Raw genomic sequence first — 27,296 nt, 5'->3', positions numbered from 1 at the left:
CCATACAAGTATTTACAAATTACAGGACCCTGCGAGATTTAGGGCATCAACCTCAACAATCTCTCACTTGTCCTAAAGCTAGTGGGGTGTACAAGATAATCTAATTACAAATATACAAAACAAGATAATCCAACTTGCCCTAGTCCAGTCGTGGTCTGTCTTATAGACCCATATTCTGCAGGTGACCCTCAAACACTGTAGCCGTGAGGGCCTTCATAAATAGATCAATAAAGTTATGCTCCGAAGCTATCTTCATGACAATCACGTCCCGTCAATGTACAATCTCTCGGATGAGATGATATTTTCGCTCTATAACTTGTCGTGCTTATGAATCTGAGACTCACGGGAATTTGCCACAACACCACTATTATCACAATAAAGGGTGATGGGCTTAGACATGTCTGGAACAACTTCCAGATCAATCAGGAACTTTCTGAGCCAAACGAAATCCTTAGCAGCTTCACAAGCCGCTATATACTCGGCCTTCATGATGGAGTCTATGATACACCTCTGCTTGGTGCTTTGCCATACTACAAACCCTCTGTTAAGAGTGAACATTGATCTTGAAGTTGATTTTCGAGAACCCTTATCAGTCTGAAAATCAGAGTCTATGTATCCTGTAAGGATCGAATCCTCAGAACCATACACAAGCATGTAGTCCTTCATTCTCCAAAGATATTTAATGATGTTCTTGACGGCTGTCCATACAAACAGTTTGTTTTCATTAGGATCATAAAAAAAAACCCCTCGTGTCCCTTTGGGGTAGCCTACAAAAAGGCATAGCCTCGAACGTGGTTCCAATTTCTAAGGATTAGCCTCAAGCACATGTGTTGGGCAACCTCAGATGCGTAAATGACGTAAACTAGCTTTACGCCCATTCCACAACTCCAAAGGTGTTCTGGCAACACTCTTGGAGGGAACGCAGTTCAGGATATAAGTTGTAGTCTCTACTGTAAAATCTCAAAACGAGTCCAATAAGAAAGCGTAACTCATCATCGACCGAGCCATGTCCAAAAGGGTTCAATTTCTCCTCTCCGATACACCATTCTGCTGAGGTGTACCAGGTGTTGAGAGTTGAGAAACTATTTTATGTCCTATCATATAGTTCTGGAACTCATAATCCAAAAACTCTCCACCTCGATCAGATCGAAGCGTCTTAATCGTTTTATTTAATGCGTTTTCAATTTCAGCCTTGAACTTTTTGAACTTTTCAAAGGATTCAGACTTATATTGCATTAAATAAACATACCCATAGCTTGAATAATCATAAGCAAAAGTGATGAAGTATTTATAGCTTTCCCTAGCTCACACATTCATTGGACCACAAAGGTTTGAATACACTAACTCTAGAGGCTCTTTGACCCTATAACCTTTTCCAGTGCCTTCAAGGCATGTGTTAGGTTCTTAAAGGATGCATATTTTATATGTTAATTTCCCAAAATTGTGTTGATTATTTTCTTAAATTCTTATTTTGTAGGTAAAATGGTCCCTGAGGCATTTAGGAGTCATTAAGAGAAGATCGGGCAAAAAAAGATCCAAAATAGCTAAGAAATTCAACAATTTGAAGAAGATCGAGTAAATTACCAAAATGCCATCAAGAATGCAGCGTCACGACCCTAGGAGAGGCGTTGCACAACACTTGAAGGCATAATGTTCAATCTCGTTGCACAGGGCAGCGTTGCAATGCCCCCCCCCCCCACAGCGTTGCAACGCTCCGGACTTTGACACATCATCCCATGCGCGCGCGTGCGCCTTGCATTGACAAACATTGAGGGGGGTAGCGTTGCAACGCAAGCCCAATGCTTCAAGGATTTTTATCGATTCAGCGTTGCAATGCTACCTCAGTGTCGTGACGCTAGCCTGCATGCTATAAAAGAATTTCTTTCATTTTTGCAAAGAGAGAGGAAGAAAAATCATAGAGGCTGGGATCTCTCTCCGAGTTGTTTCACTTCTTTGGTATTTCTTGCTCCAGTTTAGGTTAGATTTTATATTTTTGTTGAATTGTAAACAAACTATTGTCATTTTTATTACAATTTGTCAATGAATTTGTGAAGTTGATTGAATCTTGTTACGATTTCAAGGATTCTTGTAAATTCCTTTGAGTTTTCTGCTATTTCTTTATCAATTGCAATTTGAATTGTGCCTTCTTGAATTTGATTTTAATTCTCGAATCATGTTGAATGATCTAAATCTTGAACATGAACGGCCTAGATGCTTGGTTTTGTCACAATCGTTGTTGAATATGTTGCCTTCAATGTGTTTGATGGAATGTCTAGCCAAGATCTATAAGAGGCAATAGTAGTTGTGTGTTTGATGGCTATCCTAAGATGTACTAATTACTAGATTTGAAGAAATTTTGGTTAATTGAGTAAGCTATCTTAACAATTAATCAATGCAATTGAATCCTAGAACCTAATGCACATGTTTTCTATTCTATATGGTCATTATCAAACCCAATAGAAGTAGGAGCATGTAGGTTGATTAAGGTTTCGCCTATCCAACCTTAATCGATGATTAGGATGCTCTCTCAACTAGGTTATTTCTAGTTATCGGCCTTTGTAGAGGCTAGCTTGATCGAGTTGAGCGAGTAATTACGAGCATAATTTGATGATAGGAATTGCATTGAACGTCTAACTTGAATTAGAAGCAAGATCATTCCTTACTTGTTTAAATTCATCTTCTATCTTTAGATTTCTAGTAGTTTTGTTCAATTTTATCAACCCCCCATTTTATTGCTTTAATAGTCAAGTTTAGTTAAGAAAGGATAAGAATTAAAACCTTCCTTGTGGATCGACCTCTTACTTCCATTTTAACTACGAGTTAGTTAGGTTGTTGTTCGAGCTTCATAAATAATTTTTGTTTCGGGTTAGGTAGAACTAACGATGCCTACTTAGCAACCGAACAGCATGACTCGCACACAAGTAAAGAATTTTCTTCTAACTCGTTTAAAAGTCCATTCTTCACCAATCTCTCAATCTTATTGAGGTTGATGTGCCCTAAATGTAGGTGCCAATCCTTTAGGAGAAACTTTAAGTTGATTTTTTTTGAGTTATGGCAGTTTTAAACATCTCAATGTTATGGAGGGAATTTGTTGCTAACGGCCTTAACACATACAAATTATTTTTCAGTTGAGCCGACCATATTCAACATAATTTTTCATAATAAACACTTTATTAACAGAAAAATTCAATGTATAATTACATTCAAGCAAAGACTTTACAGAAATTAAGTTCCTCTTTAACTTGGGAACTACATACACATCATTCAAAATGATAAACCTATTCTATAAAGTCAACCGAAGACCTCCCACTGCCACAGCTGAGACGACGTGCCAGTTCCAACTCACATCGTCATCTCATTAGCACCAAGCTGCTGCTAGGAGCTAATTCCCTTAAATGAAGAACAAACATGGTTAGTGGCCCCAGAGTAAAAAATCCAGGCAGAATTATCATTCTCCACTAAACAAGTCTAAATCCAGGCAGAATCATCATTCTCCACTAAACAAATTTTCAAAACCAGTAAATCGTATTTACCTTGTTTGGCCTTCTTCTTCCCAGCTAAATAACAAGGGTATTTCCACTTCTAGTGCCTGCCCTGGTTGCAGTGGAAACATTTTTCCTTTTCAACTCGCATTGGTTGCCTACCCTGTAGGGCGACAGGTTGTGGGTTAGCAGGCGCCTTCCCCTTACGACCCTTCTTCTTCTTCCACTTGCTAGTGTCGGAAGAAGAAGGTGTAGACTTAGTTCCTGAGGTCGAACTTTTATGGAATTTTCTGGATAATGAAACAACAATTGCCTAACCAACCTTCTTCTCCTTCCTTTTCAGCAAGGATTGGAATGTTTGCAACTCATTCAATAGAGTTGTAAGATTGTAACCAACCTTGGTCAAAACAATGTTGCTTATGAAATGAAGGAAGCTTTTTGGTAATGACTCCAGAATAATGCTAACTTGGTTAGCCTCATTGATGCTCGACCCATTCATCTCTGCCACATTGAAGTGGACTATCATGTTCAGAATATGTTCACGAACAGATGTACCCTCCTTCATCTTGGAGTTGAAGATGAATTTAAGAACGTCGTGTGTGAGCTGCGCGGACAGTTGTCCAAACATCCCCTCAGGTTTCCATTTTCTTGCGTGAAGTGATCATGGGCTCATACTTCTTGGCCAAAATGTTGTTAAGGATGGCCAAGATATACGCTCAGGCCTTCTCGTTCGCCCATGTCCAACGCTCGTACGCCTCTTGAACATTTTAAGCATCATTGGGAGGTGGAATAGGAGGACAATCTTCCATAAGTATGAACCTTAGGTCATCGATGATAAGTATCGTGTTAATGGTATTCTTCCAACTAGCGTAGTTTTTGCCAGTTAGTTTATCGAGGACTAATAAAGCAAGAGTAATGGTAACCATTTAAAAGTTGCTGAAAAAAAAAAAAACTTAATGAGTCTACTTGCATTATCACTTTTAACACCAATTAATTTTTAGCAAAATGGTTCTATTGTACCCTAAATGACATCTACCTAAGTGACATCTACTTTGTAATGATGCTTCAGTGAGGCAGGACAAAATCACAGTAGGGTGATCAAGTACCTCTTCACTGGAATGAGACAATCTCAACCATTAGACAAAAACAACTCATTGTAACTGAATTTAACAGTCACCATTGTTCGGTCCAAAATTTGTTAACATCCTTAACAATTTCGTGTAAGTGTAACCTCTCATTTTAGGCCTTTGGGTCCTGCCTCAATGCACCCACCATAGGGAAAATGTAGATTAGGACAAAAGACTAAAGCAACCCTATCCATTTGTGGAGATTAGATAAAGAGTTGTGCAAATACAACCATCCTTTAGGGGGACACTCCTAGGGTGCCTCGAGGCGATGCACGAAAACATTATCCAACTTAATGAAATAGACCAAGGTATATGTTGTCACATGTCCCACTCCCACTTACTATGAACATTCTCTACATTCACCTTGGTATTGACCTACTCAAATGTCATCCTTTAGGGGCACACTCCTAGGGTGCCTCGAGGCCAAGGATAGATCTCACGGTGTGAACTTTTGAGGGAGAAATGTGTAAAGGTAAAGTGAAGTATCATATACCCTAAGTACCTCCCACTGAATGTTCTACCTAGGGATTCATTAACTTAGTAAATTTGGCTATTGATTTTAACTAAGTAGTTGTTTAATTTACTAAAAAACAACACTTGCTTTTGATGATTAAACAAGTTTGATTCAAGTCTTATTAAAAACTTTAATAGACTATCATCAAATTTGCATGCATGCAACAAATCTATCTAATTCATCTTTCCAGGTAGGTTCCCAGGTAGGGGTGCGACGTTTCCATCGACTTAAGTACCCCAGCCTAGCTAGAACCAGCCTAAGCCAAAAGGTCCTTTATAGATAGATTTGGTACATATTTAATCTTTTATTAGTCAATTTAATCCTATTAAACCAAATTAAAATATTAAACTTAGGTATCTAATCTCATTAGAACCATGATCTTAGGTCTATCTCAATCAAATTTTAAAACTCTTTTAAAACATGATTAAAGCCTAAGTTTGCATGCACCATTCGAGATTGGACTAAGAAAGGGAAGGAAGAAGGCGAGTCAGTAGAAATTGGACAAGTAAGAAAATTTCTCGTTGAGTTACGTACTTACGTAAAAACAAATAAACCTCATTTTCAAGAAATAATATCTTCCACGAAGACATTCACCAATGAAGCGGAAGCCCTTTTGAAAGAAGCTATTAAATTCATTAATTATAACACTTATAAATAATGAAACAATTAAAACCATCCACATTGCTAAGCTAGACATTCACAAGGCATTTATAACTTTTATAAATAAACCTAAGTATCATGCTTCATGCAATGTTCATTCATTACTAATATATAACTTTTATATAACAAGTAATGAACTAAGCATACATGCTAACGTACATCCTTATATTATAACATTTATAATAAAGATGATCCATGGATATGCTTTAATGCATGCATATATTATAACTCTTATATTATATGATGCATGAGCATGCTTTAATGTAATTTAATCATGCAAACTACTATATTATAACACTTATAATATAAAAATGATGCATGAGTAAAATGCATAACCTATGGTGGGTTTTAAAACTATATGACATACATTATGGCATATAAGTAAAAATACATCACATGTACATTTAATGAAAAATTAATGGACCGGGATAATATGCCTCAAAACCGGAAATTAAAAGTTAACTATTACAAAAGAATCAAGTCAACCGGTTCAAACAGGCGAACCAGGTCTTGAACCGCCCCTTCGAAGCCTCGTCATTTGATCGTGTAGCAACTCCTTCAGATCATCGAGTGACACACATCAAGTATAAACGATCGTGTAGTGATGATCGCGTGGCTAAGGACTATGCGATGAGCATGAAAGTCCACATGATCGTGCAGCACACATCAAGTAATGCATGCCATGCGATCGTGCAGCCAACGACTATGCGATGAGCATGATTGTCTACACGATCGAGTAACAAGTGCGAGTATCATATACCAAGTGATCGTGTAGCTAGTGACTATGCTAGCCTACACGATCATTTAGCGCACATGCCATGCATTGAGTATCATATACTCGGGGATTAGCTATGCGATCGTTTAGCAAATAATACACTATTGAGTAAAAAATTTCTACACGATCTCATAGCCAAATCTAAACGATCATTTAGCTTAAGCCACATGATGTGACCAACAATTCGTCTTCTCCCTGAAGCGAACAACAACTCCTTGCATCTGAAGTTTCATCACAAACGGCTCAAAAAAAAAAAAAAAAGAATACAGACTCGATTGCAAGATTATATGCCTAAAAATGCAGGGGCCCTTGCACATTAACTTTTGTAAAAGTAAATGAGAGCTTTAAACAGAGGCAATTATCCCGTAAACATCCATCAACAGACTCCACAACCACACTTAACACTTAAACGCATTGTAGAATTAATAAAACCGACCAAGACTGTAAATGAAATTCAATACAGCAATGGAATTTGGAAATCAAAACAAGCTGGAACTGATACCAATTGAAGGAACTCTAAATATAGAGAACCTATGAGCAAAAGAGGATCGTTCCAACTCCATTGTGAAAGAACTCAAACATTTACAATCATTCTAAACAGATTATGCAATAATCAATAAATTACGACATGCTTCGAATCAAATACAAAGGAGAAGAGAACTCTTTCTTCACGTATATCCCTCGAACAAACTCAAATGCAACGAGTAACTGGAACTTCCTTGAACACCAGCGAGTAAAACTCGATCCTTGAACAAAAGTAGACACCACCACAAGCTTACCTTGTTATTCTTGGTGTGAGAATCGAGGAGTTGTGGACTCTAGCTTATTTCGGATAGAGGGAAGGAGGAAGTGAAGAAGGAAACAATCGAGTAAAAAATGATGCAATCATGTAGAAGATGAAGGTCAATCGCATAGACTCGACGCTCAATCGTTTAGTAAAGAGTACTATCGTATAGTAAACTCGATAGTCAATTGCGTAGTCACTCGATAGTGAATCTGATCAGTCGTGTGTCGTTCATTGAGATTTTGAAATCAAATTTCTTTTTATCTAAATTTGCAATAAAACCATGTATAACCACCCACTAAGGTCGGTTATTGAGAAAAAGAAATATCAATTATCATATAATTAATAAATTATAAATAAATACAATAACTAACTTATAATATTATATTTATAACCTATAATTTTAATATTGCATCATATGCAACATATAAACCATAGATATTTTTTAATATTATGGCATTTAATATAAATCATATTTATATTAACTCCTCCAATCAAATAATAATGTATCAAATATATCATATCAAATATATCATATATAATTTAATTAATTTAATTATATAATATATAATCAAATTCCCTCTTATTAATTTGAACATTTAAAACTAACCCAAAAACTGATTTTCAACTTGAATCCATTGAACTACAAGGGGACCTTATGAACCTGTAGCTTGAAGCTCCAACCGTATGTGAATAATCGACTAAACTCTTTAATCATTATATCCACCATTCGTTAACTGTCAGGTACTCTACTAAAGAACAACAACTGCACTCTTCGCACTACAGATATATTTCTGTGTCCATTGGATATAACTAATCAATAGTATGATGACGTTTCATAAATCGCTTGTAAGTACAACTGGGCCAAATTACCATTTTTCCCCTGTAGTTACATCTAACTCCTTAAGTACCACTGATTCCTCTAATGAACAATAGATCATATTCCCACTATGACTAAATCCTTCTTGGGCCAAGAGAAGGTGTGACGCCACATTGTTCAAGCCCTAGAATTAGCCCTTAAGGGATTAATTTATCTACTTACCTCTACTTCGAGGAAGGAGTGAATTCCTCAATCAGATGAATCCTTAAAGTGGTAGGCTTGTTGAGTCGGCGATCTGGCCACTCTCACCCATGCAAATCAAAGGACCATCCTCATAGGCAAGAGTTCACAACTCACTCAAGATTAAAGTGATGTGACATATGGTCATCCTAGTGAAATGAAAGTCTCAATTATGAACACCGTTATATAACGAGACTAAACATTTCATGGTTCGATTTTATACAAACTCCTTTGTATAGAATATCCCCACTCGCATGTCTAATATATGAATGATCATGATCAGATCATTTGTAGCACTTTACAACATTTGTAAGACCTAAAAATCGGGCTACACTCGTAGTGTCACAAGGATAAGGTATCCCTTCTTATTCATATACTACAGACCATTTAGGTTATCACTTAAAACATAATCCACTTGTATGTCTCCATATATATATATTTAAGTTACAATGATAACCATGGATCTTAGTTTATTGGTTTATGGTTAATGCAACTAAAATATCTATGGTTAATGCAACTAAAATATCTCATACTTCATAGATTGAAGTGAATAAAGTATCATATATTATAAATCACAAAAATGTTTGTTCATACAAGTGTTTACAAACTACAGAACCCTACGAGATTTAGGGCATCAATCCAAACACCTGTTCAGTATATGTACAACAACTTGTACTGCATACCCCCAAATTGGGGTGGTAAGGTTCGATTTCTCCTTTCTGCTACACTATTATGTTGTGGTGTACCATGTGTTATGAGTTGGGATTGGATTCCATGTTATACTAAATAGTTCTGAAATTGTAAATCCATATACTTGCCACCCCAATTTGATCGAAGTGTTTTTATCCTTTCACCTAATAGGCTCTCAACCTCAGTCTTATATTCTTTGAACTTTTCAAGAGTTTCAAACTTATGATGCATTAGGTAAACATAGCCATATATGGACTTATAATCAATGAAACTAGCATAATATTCAGATCCTCCTCGAGATTTAACATTCATCGGACCACAAGAGTCTGAATTTATAAGTTCTAGAGGTTCTTTGGCTCTAAAACCTTTTATGAAAAAGTTCTTTTAGTCATTTTTCCCTAAAGACATGATTCACATGGATGTAAAGATCTGTCTTCTAACTGGTTTAGATGACCATTCTTTACCAATCTTTCAATCCTATTGAGATTTATGTAACCAAGTCTTAAGTGTCAAAGATAGGCATTAGGCGAAATCTTTCTTTTCTTATTTTGAGTTTCTACCGTTTTAAACATCTCTATATTTAAAATGGCTTTTGCCTCAGTTGGTTTTAACACATACAAGTTATTTTAAATTTAGTTGTACACATTTGAACACCTTTTGAACTAATGAACACTTCATTTATATCAAAAGTGACTTTAAACATATGTTTCAGTAAAAAAGATACAGAGATTAAACTTCTTTTTATTTTAGGTACAAAATATACATTTTCAAGTAGAATGTAAGTATCTCCAAAAAATAACTTGATATCTCCCACTGCTTTTGCTGAAATGACTTCACCTGTTCTCACTTTGAAAGTCTTTTCATTTCTACTTCCAGGAACTAGTTTCCTGTAAGAAAGTGTAAATATGATTAGCGGCGCCTGAATCTAATATCTAGGTTAAGTGAGAACTTTCCACTACACATGTTTCTATTACAAGTAAATCGAATTTACCTTGATTTGCCTTCTCATCTTTCTTTTCCGCAAGATACTTAGGGCAATTGCGTTTCCAATGCCCGTCGACATTGTAATGGAAATATTTTCCTTTTGCAACTTTCGTCTTACTTTTAGTGGCAGGAGACTATTTATTCCCTTTTCCCTTTTTCTTCATCTGGATACTATTATCCTTCGAAGATCCAGACTTCTTTTCGGAAGGTTTTGAACTAGATGAAGCACCCTTTTGAAATTTCCTTTGGGAAACAACATTTGCTTCCCCCTCTTTGTTTTTTCATTAAAGATTGGTAAGTTTGGAGTTCATTGAGAATAGTGGTCAAGTTGTAATCAATCTTATTCATTAAAAAATTTGTATGAAAGGTTAGAGAACTCTTTGGAAGAGAATCCATTATCATACTCACTTGGCTCTTCTCGCTTATGACAGCCCCGTTTGTCTCCGCTATATTGAAGTGGACCATCATGTCCAGGACATGTTCTCTAACAGAGGTCCCTTCCTTCATACACGAATTATAAACGTATTTAATAGCATTGTGTTGTGGTGATGAGGATGGCTGTCCAAACATCCCTTGCAACGACTCCATGATCTCTCTTGTAGTGACCATGGTTTCATGCTTTTTGGTAAGCACATTAGATATGCTTGCAAAAATATAGGCTCTGGCTTTTTCATTGGCCTGGACCCATCTATCATAGATATCTCAAAAATTTCCGGTTGTGTTAGGATTGAGAAGAGGAGGATGTTCCTCCGTTAAAATGAATATCAGATCATCAATTACTAGTATTGTGTTTGTGTTCGACTTCCAATTTAAATAACCACCTCCATTGAATTTATCTGAGGTTAAGAGTTATATAATCGAGTTTGGCATGTTGAAACATAAACAAATTCTATACGTAAATTGTATCTAAATCCAATTTTAGCAAAAGTAACAAAGTACCCATATTTCTTTATTTATTTGCAACGATACTTTAGTGAGTCAGAATAGATGTTATCGAGGGGCAGCCAAATACTCCTTCACTAAAGCAAGACATTCTTGACTGAATACTATATCTAGAATAACTCTTATTCCTATAGTCATTTAGTTACTGTTTTCGATCAAGAACTTACAGTAACTCTTGTAAGTATGACCATCCATTTTCAAATTTCATAGAACAATATGAATATTCCCCCGAATAGGAAGACAATGTTGAAGCTGAAAATAAGAAACCCTATTCATTTCTGAAGTTTGGGTTGTTTCGAATCCTATGTTACAACCCTTCGAGGGGATCGCCATAAAAGCGACTAGCTAGTGCCGCCTAAAAATGCAGCAGACGTAACATAGGAATCTCACAGTTTAAACTAATAGAAGAGACAGTAGAAAATGTTGACACATTTCCTGCACCCACTTACTATGAACTACTTCCCTTATTCACCTTGATATTGACCCATGCAAACACTTTTCGAATGGAGCAGCCGTAGTAAGAACGATACAAAGCCGAGCATAGATCTCACGGTGTGAACTCTTAGGAACGCGAGAGCTAAAAATAATATATCGTATATATTATTAATCTCTCACTGAAGTGTTTTAATTATTTGGGTATCTTTTTGTACTTAGGTATCTTTCGGCTAAAAAACATCCAAAGTCTATATGATTTATCTAAGTATAACCTTTATATTTAGATTTAACCTACGATGTCTAAGTGATAAAACCATTTTATTACCCCACATTGCTCACACATGCTCACAAAATCGGTTAACAATACTCAGTAATTTAGCTAAAATCCCCAGATAGGAGGTGTTATGTAAACCGTCAACTTATGTACCTCCAACTTTAGACAGGATTATAGATCGATTGAGTTTGTAACCAAGTTTTATAAGATAACGACCTATTTTAACTATTAAAACAAGTTGTTATTTACCCTAAGTGAGCATGCATCTTAACTTTGTTATAGATTTTAAATGTCTAATCCATTTTATAACTCTTATAAAATTAGACATTTATAACATAAACTTATGGTGGAATTTTAAATCTACATGACATACTAATATAACAATTATATTAATCTTATGAAACCATATTCATGCATACTATATACATTATAACCAACTTACAACATATATTAATGCATGAAACATGCTTTCCTATGGTGGAATTTTAAATCTACATGACATACAATATGCACAGACATGTTTAATTTAAATATAACATACATTACATGCATAAAATATTTAAACAACACTGATATGGACTAACTTTGACATCCTAAGCAAGTAATAAACTACTTTATTACAAAATTAAAGCAAAAACAGCTTGAGGAATCTTTGGACCGCTTGAACCAACCTGAGCCAGACCTGAACCACCCGAACTAGCCCTCAAAGGCTTCAAAAGTCGTTGAACCAATCCAAAATGGGTTGAACCAGACCAAAGGAAGCAAAAACTGATCGAATTAGTCATCTCCCACGAACCTGTCCTTGTGCGCACGTGTTTCTAAGCTGGGATGTGCAGCGTTGCAATGCTCCATCCCAGGGTTGCAACGCCTTGAGCTGCAGAATGAACAATGCCGTGACATTCTAAGAACAAGTTCACAATGCTGCGAAGGCAGATGTTGTTTTTCCAGTTTCTCCAACCGACCTTGCTTGCTTGAATCTTCAATAACACCCTATTTTCAATTCTTTGACTCCAATATAACATACATCACATGCATAAAATATTTAAACAACACTAATATGGACCAACTTTGGCATCCTAAGCAAGTAATAAACTACTTTATTACAAAATTAAACCAAAAACAGCTTGAGGAATCTCTGGACTGCTCGAACCAATCTGAACTGGACCTGAACCACCCGAACTAGCCCTCAAAGGCTTCAAAAGTGGCTGAACCAATCCAAAATGGGTTGAACCGAACCAAAGGAAGCACAAAACCGGTCAAATTAGTCATCTCCCATGAACCTGTCCTTGTGCGCGCGTGTTTTTAAGCTGGGATGTGCAGTGTTGAAATGCTCCATCCCAGGGTTGCAACACCTTGGGCTTCAGAATGAACAATGCCATGACATTCTAAGAGCAGCTTCACGATGCTACGAAGGCAGAGGTTGTTTTTCCAGTTTCTCCAACTGACCTTGCTTGCTTGAATCTTCAATAATACCCTATTTTCAATTCTATTGACTCCAATAAAATTACAGACCCTTAATCATACATTAAGGCTCATCAACCAAGAGCCAATTAAAAATTTAATAATTGAATAAAAGATAATCCTAATGCCAAAGTTGAATTAAAAATCATATTAGTCACCAGCATTGCTGAAAACCACCCACCAAACTCAAATTAACGTTAATTGAGTGCTTAAATCATGCTCTAATACCAATTGATAGAGTAAACATGTATAAAGCGGAAGCAAATAGAATCATTAAGCATTCTAATTACACTTAATTTGAGTATAAAGCATGCTATAAAACAGTTTCAATAGAAAGAGGGATTCATATGTGTATATTTTTGTAGAATTCTTCTTGATTCTTGTTGAACTCCATGAAATTGATCTCCAAATCTCTAGTAGACCACCAAGAGGAGCTTTTCTACTATTCTCAGCCTTGGATTGAGTGGTGAAAACTCTAAATTGAGAGGTATAGAGGTTAGGATTGGAGAGGGTTTGAGAGAATTTAAAAATTCTCAGAATTTTCCATTAATTCAGCATGAAAGTCTCTCCAATTTCTGAAATTGAAGTATTTAACAAGTTCAAGCATGCAAGCACTTAGACTTTTAGCTAATTGACACTTCAATTAGCACTAAGTGAGTGAGTAATGTGTTGATTTGTGAAAAAATCCACAAAAAATCCCAAAATTGTGATATATCTATTAACAATTTCATTTTTAAATTTTAGATTAATTCAATTTCCATAAATTTAATTTAAAACTTAATTAAATTTCCATAAATTAAATTTAAAAATGAAAAAATGATTTAATTTTAATTAATTAATAAAAAATTTAATTAATTAATTAATTAATAAAAAATTTAATTAATTAATTAATTAATAAAAAATTTAATTAATTAATTAATTAATAAAAAATTTAATTAATTAATTAATTAATAATTTAATATCATATATTAAATTAATAAAACACTTCATTTAAACATGAATCCCTATTCATGTAAAGTAAATTCAAATCAATATTTAAATATTTTAAACTCTCCAATTTACATTTAATTTTGATAAATTTAAATGTTAATTATATAAGATATAATTATCCAAATCCTAAAAATTGAAATTGAATATTTCAAATTCAAACTCTAGTTTTTGAATTTGAAGACTTCAAATTTGCTCAATATTCTAATCCAATGTGTAATGTTTTATGAGTTAGTAGAGGGACCTTATGGACCTACAAATCATAAGCTCCAATGATTTGAGATTAATTGACTAAACTCTTTAAACTGAATTAATCAATATTCGTTAACTACCGAGACACACCACTATAGCTCGATGGTTGTGATCTCCTCACTGTAGATATATTTCTGTCCACTTGATTTAACCATGATTAGTAAGTCAATCCTTCACAGGTTGTTCGTATTTACAGCTATGTCAAAACTACCGTTTTACCTAAGTAAATACATCTTGCTCCTTAAGCTCCCATTGATCCTCTATCAAACAATTGGTTTATAGTCCAACTAATAAACCATGTCCCTCTTGGCCATGAGAGGGTAGGGCCCATTTGTTCAAGACCAAGAATCAGTACTCAAGGGAACAACCTATCTGCTAACCCTAAAACGGGTAGGAGTGATTTCCATCTTGCATGACTATGTCCTTTGCTATCTATCTAGTCTTGTCCCCAAAATGGGAAGCTTTTTGAGTAGTGTTGTTGAACTACTCTCACCTATGCAGATCAAAAGATAATCCCGAATAAACAGAAGTTCATAGTTAGCTCAGGATTAAGATCAAGTTACCTTAGGTCATCGAATTGAAATAGTCAATTTTAATAGTAAACAGTCGCTATAAAGACAAGTGACTATTTCATGGTCCAGTCTTATGCAAAACTCTTTTGCATAGAATGCCCCTACTCGCATGTCTCCACATGAACCATTTTGGGATCACATCGTTTATAACAGTATACAAAGCAGGCCGCATCTATAGTGTCCTTAAGACAAGGTACTCAATCCCATCCATATACTTATAGACCTTTTTGGCTATATATTATATAACTTGATCCTCTTTTATGTCTCTACATAAAGTTATAATATTCATACTATAGCCATGGATTCATTTATTGGATTTTATAACATATTGCAATTTCAATCTCAATAACACTTTTATTGAATAAATCCTTCAATAATATTTTTATTGATAAGTAGAATATGTTTCCATGATTATGACATTTCCAATATTCCCCTACTAGCTCACAAACGGATTAAACCTTAGAATAGCGTGATGAGAGAATTTGAAATGCTCAAATTTGAATTAAGGGAATCAGTAATTATATATGATATAATTACACGTTTAGTGATCGAATTAAACGAAATATGAGAATTGAATAATATTTAAATTTGGTTTAAAATACATGAATAGAGATTTATGATTGTGGAACTAGTGAGTTAATAATTTGATATTTGATATCAAATTTTAATTAATTAATAATTTAATTAATTATTTGAAATTAATTAAAAATTAACTATTGGAATTAATTTTGATGGAAATTAATTTTTTCAAAGTTTGAAATTTGATTTCAAATTAAATTTTGGTTAAAAAATCAATTGAATTGAAATTTGGATTTCAATTTTGAAAATTGATTTTAAAACTATTAAATTGGAAAATTAAGTTTAATGGATTTTTCCCACTTTGTCTACCTCTAATTCCATTATCCTCTTAGTTTTTGTGGTGTCAATCTCTCATGTAATACATTTTTGCATGGAATTTTGAATAAAATTAGCTCAATTAGCTGAGTTTTAAAGGTGAAACTGGATAAACTTCTACTGAAAGTGTTCTTCAATACTTGACAGCAAAACCAGTTTTTTCCTCAAAGAATTCCCATGAACTCAAACTCATTTTGGATCCATAATATAATATAAGGTCCTAGAGGATAGTATGAAAGATAAAGTGGTGGTCTATAACTTGTTCGAGAGGAAATTTGTGTTGGATTTGAAGTTTTAAGCAGTTCTTCGAAGGTATAGCTTCAAAACCCTATTTCTTTAAATATTTACATGCTTACTTGATTGTTAAGATTGATTGAATTAGAGTGTTTAAGATCCTAATTGCTTCCGCATGTTGAATGTCAACACCATTATTTCTGATAATTCTTGGATGAGCCCTATGGAGGTTGTCCCTAAGAGACGTGGTATGACTGTGGTTAAGAATGATAAAGATGAATTCATATCCACTAGATTAGTGATAGGATGGTGTGTTTGTATCGATTATAGGAAGTTAAATAAGGCCACTAGAAAAGATCATTTTTCACTTCCTTTTATTGATCAAATACTTGATTGGCTTGCAAGTTATTCTTACTATTGTTTCTTAGATGGATATTCAGGGTATAATTAGATTGTTATTGCTCTTGAGGATTAGGAGTACTTTCACTTGTCCCTATGGGACATTTTCTTATAGGAGTATGCCTTTTGGTCTATGTAATGCACCTGCCACTTTTCAGGGGTGTATGATAACGATTTTTCAGGGGTTGATAGAGGAGATTATAGAAGTGTTTATGGATGACTTTTTTGTTTTTGGATTCTCTTTTGATTCTTGCCTTGCTAATCTTACTCTTGTTTTGCAAAGATGTCAAGAAGCCAATCTTGTGCTGAATTGGAAAAAATGCTACTTCATGGTGAAGGAAGGCATTGTCTTGGGGCATAAAAGTATCTCAGAATGGTTTAGAGGTGGGACAGGACAAAAATTTCTACAATTGAATAATTGCCACCTCCTATAGATGTGAAAGGAGTTAAGAGCTTTCTAGGACATACAAGGTTTTCAGGAGATTTATCAAAGATTTTTTTAACTTGCAAAAAGATGCTAATTTTTTTTTAATGATGCATGTTTGATGCCTTTACTTTTTTGAAAGAGAAATTGGTTTCTGCTCTTGTTATTTTTTCACCTATGTGGTCTGAACCTTTTGAAATTATGTGTGATGCTAGTAATTATGCACTAGGTATTATCTTAGGCCAACGTAAGGATAACATTTTTAAGATGATATACTATGCTAGTAAAACACTTAATTGTACTTGATAGAATTACACTAATACTGAAAAAGAGTTGATAGCTATTGTGTTTCCTTTGGATAAGTTTAGGCCTTACTTACTTGGTTCTAAGATAACTGTTCATACTAACCATGTAACTTTGAAATATTTGTTTGCTAAGAAAAAGTCCAAACCTAGATTGATGAGATGTTGCTTTTGCAGGAATTTGACTTTGCTATCAAGGACAGGAAAGAATGTAAAAATGTGGTTGCAGACCACCTATATAGTCTTGAGCTTGAGGATGAAAAACTTAGTTCATTTATTGTTGAGACCTTTCCTGATGAGTGTTTGTATCAAGTAAAAGACAAGTTGCCTTGGTTTGGTGATGTTGTTAATTATCTTGCAGGTAAGGTGTTGTGTTTTGATCAACTACTCAATAAATGAAGAGGTTTTTACACAAAGTCAAATCTTATCATTGGGAAGATCCTCTTCTTTACAAGGTGTGTGCAGATGGTCTCATAAGAAAATCTGTCCATCAGAAGGAAGTTGTAAGTATCTTGAACTCCTATCATTCTTCGCCCTATGGAAGTCATTTTAGGCCAACTAGAACTGTAGCTAAGGTACTTCAATTAGGTTTTTATTGTCCTTCACTTTTTAAAGATGGTTATATTTTGTTAAATCTTGTGATAGGTCTAAATTAAACGTATAGTGTTCACTGTTCAGCCCTAAATTAAAAAGCCCAACTGCACAAAAAAGTTTCCTTCTCCACCTTCCCTTCTGTTCTGTGGAAGACCGAAGTGCCCTACCCTCCTTACCTACCGAGTACGAGTATCGTGTCGTGCATCTGCGTGAGTCTATAAGCCGAGCATGAAGGAAGACCGAAGGGCGAAGGCGAAGCAACTAAAGAAGTAATTAGGCGTTGGGTGAAGACTAAAGCCGAACTCCGAAGGGTCTGGGTGTTGCATCTGGCGTCTACGTGAGTTCGTGAGCCGAGCGTGAAGGAAGACCGAAGGGTGAAGGCAAAGCGATTGAATAAGTAATTAGGCATTGGATGAATACTGAAGCCGAATTCCAAAGGGTCTAAGTGTTGCATCTGGTGTCTGCCGTCAGCCGTAAAGTGAAGAAGAACCGTCGTCCGACTTTCGAGTTAAGACTGAAGGCGACTGAAGAAGAACTTAGGCGTTGGGTGAAGACTGAAGCCGAACTCTGAAGGCCTTGGGTCTAGGTGTTGCGTCTGCCATCAGCCGTGAACTGAAGAAGAACTGCCGTCCGACTTTTGAGTTCAAGCCAAGATTGTCCGTTCAAGACTGTCCGTTTGAGTTCGCTTTGGAAAACCTGAAAAAATAGACGTAATTACTAATACCTAACAAGACTGACCGTTCAAGGTAATATATGAGTCTGCTTTCAAGACTGTCCATTTGAAAAATAGTATATATTTTGATGGTTTTGTTTTGTTTTTCATTTGAAGTGAAGAAGATTTTGTACTGTTCCAAGAGGCGAGATCTGTCCGTTCAAGGCTTTAAGCTGCTGCCGTCTGAGATCTGTTGCCATTTAAGCCGGTAAAAATTTCCTTTGCCATTTGAAATGTATGTTTGTGTATGTTTGAATGCTTTGAATTTTAGGCTTGAATATGTTTGAAAAATATGTTTTAATGCTTTGAATTTTGGGATTGAATATGTTTGAAAAGTATCTCCATAAATCTAATTGAATACTTTTGGCGTTTGAATTTTAATTCTAAGACATTGTTTGAATGCTTTGAACTTGGGTTGAATGCTTTGAATATGTTTGAATGCTTTGAAATTCAAGTCCAAGTCTAAAGAGGGTTTTTTAAATTAAATCTTTGGTAGGTTGAAAACAATGTCTTCATCACCTTCTACAAATAAAGATTCTCTAAGTCCAATCCCAGATCCAACCCAAATTCAACCCCAAATTTAACTCCATGATCTTTGAATGATTATAATTTGAATGTTGATAATTGTGTTATTCTTGGTGAGGATATTGACAAGGGATCTTTAAATAGGAGATTGACATCGGTTGTTTGGAACCATTTTAAGAAACAAAAAATAGATGGGGTAGACAAGGCGGTTTGTAATTATTGCAAACGAAAATTAGGGGATGAAAGTAAAAATGGAACCAAACGTTTGCATGACCATATTAAGATATGCCCATATAAAGAACAAAAGGACATGATAATCCCTATTGAATCCTAACAGAGAGAAGAACAATACATTGAGTTTATATAACTTCGATTAGGAAGCTGCAAAAAAAAAAAAAAAAAAAAGCATTAGCTAGGATGATAATAAAACATGAATATCCTCTCTCAATAGTTGAGCATTAAGATTTTAGGAAATTTTGTAATGTCATCCAACCATTGTTTAAGATGGTGTCAAGAAACACAACAAAGAAGGAGATTTTGAAAATTTATGAGACTGAAAAGTTGAAAACCATAACATTGTTGAATGAGATCAAAGGAAAAACTGCTCTTACAACGGACATGTAGACTTCCAACCACCAAACAAAAGGTTATATGGTTGTCACTGCACATTTTGTTGATGATAGTTGGGTTTTGCAAAACAAAATAATCAGGTTTATATATGTCCCTTCTCCACATACTTTTGAGATGCTTCGTGAAGAAATAATGGAATGTCTGTTAGACTAAAATATTGATCGAAAATTGTCATCTGTAACTGCAGATAATTGTAGTACAAATGACTCCATGGTTAATATGCTTGTTGATAGTTTGAATGTTTATAATGGTCAGATGTTGGGTCTTGATTGTTGTACTAGGTGGAATTCTACATATTTTATGTTAGCCACTACATTGAAGTACAAGGTTGTGTTTTATCGATTAAAACAACGAGAACCAAAGTACAAGTGTTTGTCTTTGGATCAAGATTGAGTATTAGCAAAAGAGATATGTGAGAAACTGAAAATATTTCATCACGTGACTTAAATATTTTCTGGATCCAAATATCCTATTGCTAATCTTTTTTCCCAAAAATTTGTAAATTGAAATTGGCTATTTCTGAGTAGACAAATTTTGGCATTCAAGAGATAAGAGACCTGGCTTCAAATATGATTTCAAAATTTGATAAGTATTGGAAGAAAATTCATGGGGTAATGGCCATAGCTGCAGTTTTAAATCCACGTTACAAATTGAAGTTGATTAAGTTTTACTTCTCTAGAATTTATGGAGATAGTTTTTTTTCTTGAAGTGGAAAGGATTAAAAAAACTTTTTTCAGATTTGGAAATGAAATATTAGCTGATGCATGAAGATGCATGAAGGTGAAGGTGATGATTATAACTCTAAAAATTTAGATGGAATCTCACAGAATATAGAATTTGATGATTTTAATGATTATGACTTGTTTGTATCAAATTCCAATAATATGAATCAGAAGCAATAGTTTGATGCATATTTGGATGAATCTGTCTTACGTTGAACATCTGATTTTGACATTTTGAGTTGGTGGAAATTAAATAGTGTCAAATATCCCATTTTACAAGAAATTGAAAGAGACATATTAGCCATCCCGTAATTTAGTGTTGCATCAAAGGTTGCTTTTAGTACCTGTGGTAGGATTGTAAGCCCACATTGTAACAAACTTCATCTGAAAACGATAGAAGCTTTGATGTGCGCTCAAAATTGGATTGCAACTAAAGTTTTGACGGGTTAGTTTGTTTGTTTTGTTTTACCTCTTTTTAGCATTTAATATATTAATAAATATTTTCTTTTATTATAAATATTTGACAATATAAGGTACTAGCACGAGAAAAGAAATAGTTAAACATTTAACAACTGTTTTAGAAGATGCAGATGATTCTGATGAAGATGGTGGGGTGACTAAGGTATGCTCATAGATTAACATTATTTTCTTATGACACTTTTACTTTTTGTGGTCTAGCTTCTTCTTCTTCTTTTTTTTTTTTTTTTTTTTGTGACATTATTTGTTAATTACATTTTAAATGTAGGAATGAATAATACTCGCAATTAAGGATGGGATGATGGCAAGAAAGGAGAAATATTTCAATGTGAAGTCTTCGGTGAAGAGAGAAAGACGAGCAATTTATATATTTTAAATGTATAAGATATTTTCCTTTAATTGACTTCCTTATTCAAACTTTATTGAATTTTAAGTTGTAAACTTATTTAATGGATTTGTCAGCTTTTAAATTGTGTTTATTTCATAGTTATATTTTGTTTATTTTTTGTGAACTAGTCAAATTTTAAATAAAATCACTTGAATTAAAAAATAGGAATTCGATAAACTTATTTAATGGATTTGTGAGCTTCTAAATTGTGTTTATTTCATAGATTAGTTATTAAATTTTGTTTATTTTTTGTGGACTAATCAAATTTTAATTAAAAAAAATGGGGAATCCTCATGGGGAACTAGTAGAGGAATCCCCACGGGGATCCCGTTTCCCCGACGGGGAATCCCCGCCCTCGTCCCTGCAAGGACAGGGGCAGGGATGGGGGAGAATTTCTCCCATGGGGTCGGGGACGGGGACGCCCCGCGCCCTATCCCGACCCCATTGCCAACCCTAGACAATATAGTTTTCTATGACTCCTATTTTTGAGGTGGAGCTTTTTTATGTATGGGATATTTATTTTATGGGGCCCTTTCTTGTGTCTTCTAGAGGTCATAAATATATTTTAGTTGCAGTTGATTACGTGTCTAAATGGGTAGAGGCTATAGCAACTCTGAATAATGATGCCCACACTTTTTTGAAATTCTAAAAATATTTTCACAAGGTTTGGTACACCTAGGGCTATCATAGGTGATGAGAGGTCTCATTTTTATAACAAGTTGTTTGATTCCATGATGTCTAACTATGGTGTGAAACATAAGATTGCTACAACATATCATCTTCAAACTAACGGTCTTGCTGAGGTATCAAATAGAAAAATCAAACAGATTCTTAAAAAGACAGTTCAAGTTAACAGGAAGGATTAGGCTCTCAAGTTAGATGATGCATTATGGGCCTATCATACAGCTTTCATGTCTCCAATTGGTACTTCATCGTATAGATTGGTATTTGGGAAGGCTTGTCACTTACCCGATGGAGCTTGAGAGCAAAGCTTATTGAGCTATCAAGAAGTTAAACTTTGATCCATAAAAGGTGGGAGAGAAGCGATTGTTGGAACTTTCTAAGTTGAAAGAGTTTTGTGATCAAGCTTATGAAAATGCCAAGTTGTACAAAGAAAGAACCGCTAGATGGCATGACAAAAAGATCATTTATTGTACATGTTATCTTGGACAAAGAGTTTTTCTTTTTAATACACGTTTACACTTGTTTTCAGGTAAACTCAAGACTCGATAGTTATAACCATTTGTGGTGATAAAAGCTTCTCCTCATGGAGCTGTGGAAGTGCAAGGAGAAGATGGATCGAGATTCAAAGTCAATAATAAAAAACTTGAGCATTATCGTGGTGACGAAGAAAGAAAGACAGAGAACCTGGTTTTCAAAAAATGATTTAATGGGTTCAGTCTAGCTAAGAGATGTTAAACCATGCGCTTTTTGGGAGGCAACCTAATATTTTACTACTTTATTTATTTCTCTGTTTTGTTTTAGTTGTTATCTTTTAAAAATTAGAGTGTCACTTATTTGTTCTCATATTTTTTTTCAGGGTCTATTTTCAACACAAAGTACTCTTTCCACTAGCTTGTTTGATGGACTCTCGCACGCTCCTAGGCTTGTTTCTTTGTACTTTATTCTTTTCTTGTATTGAGGGCAATGTAAATTTCTAAGTTTGGGTGAGAGGTGTCCTTCGTACTTTTGTGTTTGTTTGTATATCCTGCTATACATATTTATTTGGGCTTATCTTACTATGCATGTTATGTTGAAATTTTGAAATTTTTTTAAAAAAATTTTGATTGAATTTGGAGAGTTTTTATGAGTTCTTTGTTATATGTTGTTGATGTTGATTATTCATGATGAGACTTGAATATGTATGTTAAATGACTTATAGTGGAAATATGATAGTAATATCTTGAAGTATGATCTATCTATGTCCCTCTTTGAGTTTTCCATATCATGAGTACGTAATCACTTCAATTTAGAAATGTTAACTAAAACTAGAATCATGTTAGTGTATTTGGTTGTCACCTCGAAAGGGTCACTGGTTAGAGGCTTGATGTGCATGATGGTTTTTGTAACGTTAGACTAAGAGGAAAGAAAAGAATATTTTGTTAGCATTTGGAAAGAAAATAGAGTGGTCACTTATGTGCTTGAAACAAAGTTTTTATTTTATGCTTTGTAAATTTATAATGTGTATGCATAAATGAGGGTAAAAAGAGCCACCTTCCTGTGATCAGCTAGAACACCTAAGAACTGACTAGGTACGATTTCCTGCAATGAGTGTGTGAAAGCTAGTACCCTAGGTAAATTTATGCAAGTTTTAAAACTTAGGATTCTAGGGCACCTTAGTAGACATATTACTTTCTTGAAATGTGTGGATACTTAATGATTGGTGCATGAGCCAGATTAGGGGAAAATTGGAGAAGCTTCATTGAGCCTAACTTTAGTTTATGAGTTTTAAATTGAATGTGACTTGCACACACACATGTGGGAGATGATTAGAATAAGCCATGGATGACCATAACGATAGATTTACTTGAATGATTCTGCTTGAGTTCTCAACTGCCTATTCTCTAAGGCATGAATCACTAGCATACTTACTTAGAACTCTTCTATTTTTTTTGTTTCTTTGCTCAGGATTAGCAAAATCTTAAGTTTAGGGTGGTGAAATGCACATAAAATGTGCATTATTTGTGTTAGATTTAGGATTGTTTTTAATGCATTTTTATCTGAGTTGACGTGTTTGCTAGTGATTTTCAGGATTTATAATCAATAAGTTAATTATACTCAAATTAAGCTAAAAAGAACTAAATTAGACTTAAAGGAGTCAAAATCGAGCAATAGACCAAAGGGAGTGAAGAAAATAGAGGAAAAATACTATGCATTAAAAGACAGAGGAGCATTGTAACATTGGTCGTAGCATTGACGTGAAGTAGTGATTAACGACAGAATGCAGTAGCTGCATTAAAGTATGCAACGTTACAATGCTAAGCCTGTGCGTTGCAACACTTCGAAAGAATCAGATCAGCATTGCAACGCTGTGTCGAAGCATCGCGATGTTGACTTTCCTTATTTGAAAAATCTGATAATTTTGGTAAGGATTTTGTGCCACATTTTCGACCTTCTAATTAATTTGACAATTCTAAACACAGGGGCGAATTCTGATCTAATTGGAAGACATTCAAACCTAATTTTGAGACCAAAAAGCGAGAGCTTGTCCAATAGTAGAGAATGAAGACTGATTGTGAGATCGTTCAATTTCTCGACGTGCTAACAGAGAGAAGACTGGCGACTTCCACCAAAGGAGAAGCATTTTGGATGAGATTTTCTCTGATTCTTTCTTTTTCTCTACTGGAATACTATCGATTTTGTATTAGAATATGTTCTTGAGAACCATGAATGGCTAGACTCTTTGTTTTAGGGTGTTGTTGGATTTATATATGGATTTGAGTTAATATTTAGGAATTTCATGGAATAGCATAGCTATTTATCTTTTAATGTTACTATTTTAATTGATTTTGATTGGTCATCAATAAATGTTAGATTGAATGTTCAATTCCGTAGATTGTATATTTAATTGAACTTGTACCATTAAATTGTTATTAACCTATCATGTACGTAGTTAGGGGAGTAGTAAAAGTTGATGATGACAATGTTTAATGGCATGGGTTTTAATTTGATATCAGGACGTTATTATCATTTAGAATTGCATGAGAAAGATTTTTTCTCGAAAGATGACAATTTGGAAATTTGTTTCTAGAATTAGATAAACGGTATTTGCTTAATTCCATGATTGAGTTAAGTATTGTTCAATAAAATATGTAATGAAAATCAACACCTTGGAACACTCTTAATTCTGAAATTACATTTGGTTGTCTTATCTTGCTGCTAAGACAATACTTAAGTATTCTGAAATATGTAATAAAATATTTGTTAAGTATTCCATGATTGAGTTAAGTATTCTGAAATATGTAATAAAATATGATTGAGTTAAGTGAAAGTTGTTTGTTTGATCCTTGAGAACGATACTTTACCTCTTAAGCCGTTTTAATATATTATAACTTGACCGCATTCGTTTGTGCATAACCATTGCACATCACTAGCTTTCTTCATCCTCTATACTTAACTCTTTCTTGTTATGGTTGTTCAACGTTTAATAGTTTTATTCAATGGTAAGTGGGATGAAAATAGTCACTATCATGACTTCCGATTTATTGAAGTTTCTATTGCTTCGAACAAATCTTTTTCAATTTTCATCTTTTTTTATTGATTTTTTATTTTTTGTTCTCAATCGACGACAAGTCTACTTTGGAGGCTTGACTTAATCGACCAAATCCACTGGCGCATAAATAAAAGGCTCGACTTAATTGAACTTCGGTAAGGCAAGCATATGGATGGTGTTGGTATTAACTAGTTTGCCTTAGAGGTCTTAAACCCACCTTGACAGATTCGATCAAGGAAGAATGTACCACCGCCGAATATTGTTTGTTTTTCTTCTGTTCATGAGATCTCCACGATGGACATCAACACCACATCATAATTAGTTAGCAATTTCAATGTACGTTTTTTAATTGGGATTTTCATGCTCCAATCTAAATTGGTTTTTTCTCCATGAATGCAATTATTTAGATAAAGTTTTCATCAACCCAACCCTCACTTTCTAAACTATTATTTTGGGTCTAGAACAAGAAAAAGTATTGTTACAGAATTTTGGGTAGTTCAAAAGCGATTTAGAAGGTTGGGTTGATTGACTTTCAATTGTAGTGTATTTATTTTTAAGTTTGTGTATTTGTTGGGCATAGTTTATAGACTAATTACAATGTATTTGTAGGTCATGTAAATATCTCATTGGAAGTACAGCAAAAAAAACTTTCAAAAGACATTTATGATTACAAATCCCTCATCCGAATTAGAGAGTAACTAATTTTTTTCTTTGCACGTATCTTTTATCATACATCTTTATTTTCTCTTAAAATATCTCCACTATTTTAAATCATCAAATCATATTGTTAATTTTTTTTTCAAATATCAAAACTAAATCATATTTTTCAAATATAATTTTATTTATTTGTTTTGATTTCTTTTAATCTTTTTTCAACTTATTTTATGTTTTTGTATTTTGATTTTTCTAATTAGTTTAAAAATTTTATACAATCAAATATCAATTTTTTTAATTAGTTTGAAAAATTTAGGACGAAGAGTGAAGACAGACCAATCACATTTGAAGTAGTAGGGTGGTTGAAATTATGGTTGCGATGGTAGATTTAGAGACAGTGATTCTATTCACGGTAGCACCATTGTTAGGAGTTAAGGTTGACGACCGAGCCTATGTCGGAGGAGTTGAGATAGAAGAAGATGGAACTGGAGTGATCATTAGTGGCTTTGAAGGCGCAATAAATGAAGCCGATGGAGAAGGAGCCAAAATCAAACTGATGGTGAAGTATTGGTAAAAGGAGAGAAAGCCACGCCCAGTGGAAGGAGAGGGGGCCATGCCTAACAAAGCAAGGGATGAAGACAGAATTCAAATCGGAGGTGTCACTACTATTTGGTAGAGAAGCCGATTTTGGAGAGGAAAATGGCATCAACCTGGTTGGAGAAGAGGTCGATGCGGTATTCAGAGTAAGACCAACAGATAACCTCTAGATGTTTATTTTAATTACAGTGTAATTACGAATATTTCTTAGTAAGTCAATTGCAATCTCATTGGTGTGGCTAGAGGTAGTTTAGACTTTTATAAATTCGTTTATTTTTTATTTTTAATTTATTTTACTAGTTTTACAAATAAAATGTTGATTTGCTATTTTTACAAATGAAAAGTTAAAATATGTTATTCCTTGTTTACCCATCTTTTTACCTTAATAGTGGGGTTCATCTCTCACTTTTTGTCTTTTGGCAGTCAGCAACCTACCACAGCTCGGTCTCATCGGCGGAGAAAAGGGACTTTCCTATTTGGTGACTCATGGGCTTGATGGGCCTAGATTGGGCCCAAGCTTTTGGGTCTCCAC

General features: G+C 34.4%; 1 long non-coding RNA gene across 2 annotated transcripts; it reads left to right on the top strand.

The window, feature by feature from the left end:
- The first annotated feature begins 17,339 nt into the window (after window positions 1–17,339).
- Window positions 17,340–21,391, top strand: LOC120086691 (uncharacterized). 2 transcript variants are annotated; one of them, XR_005484289.2, is made up of 5 exons: window positions 17,340–17,755; window positions 17,898–18,592; window positions 18,676–18,766; window positions 20,969–21,057; window positions 21,181–21,391. It is a non-coding gene; the product is annotated as an uncharacterized LOC120086691 (long non-coding RNA). The 2 variants fall into 2 exon arrangements; XR_005484291.2 differs by having other exon boundaries at window positions 17,686–17,827; window positions 17,931–18,592.
- Window positions 21,392–27,296: the final 5,905 nt, after the last annotated feature.

The sequence above is a fragment of the Benincasa hispida genome, chromosome 9 (assembly GCF_027475165.1).
Source record: "Benincasa hispida cultivar pf3 chromosome 9, pf3_genome.v1.1, whole genome shotgun sequence".
NCBI lineage: Eukaryota > Viridiplantae > Streptophyta > Magnoliopsida > Cucurbitales > Cucurbitaceae > Benincasa > Benincasa hispida.
The sequence above is the reverse complement of the archived record's forward strand: the minus strand, read 5'-3'. Positions and strand labels throughout refer to the sequence as shown.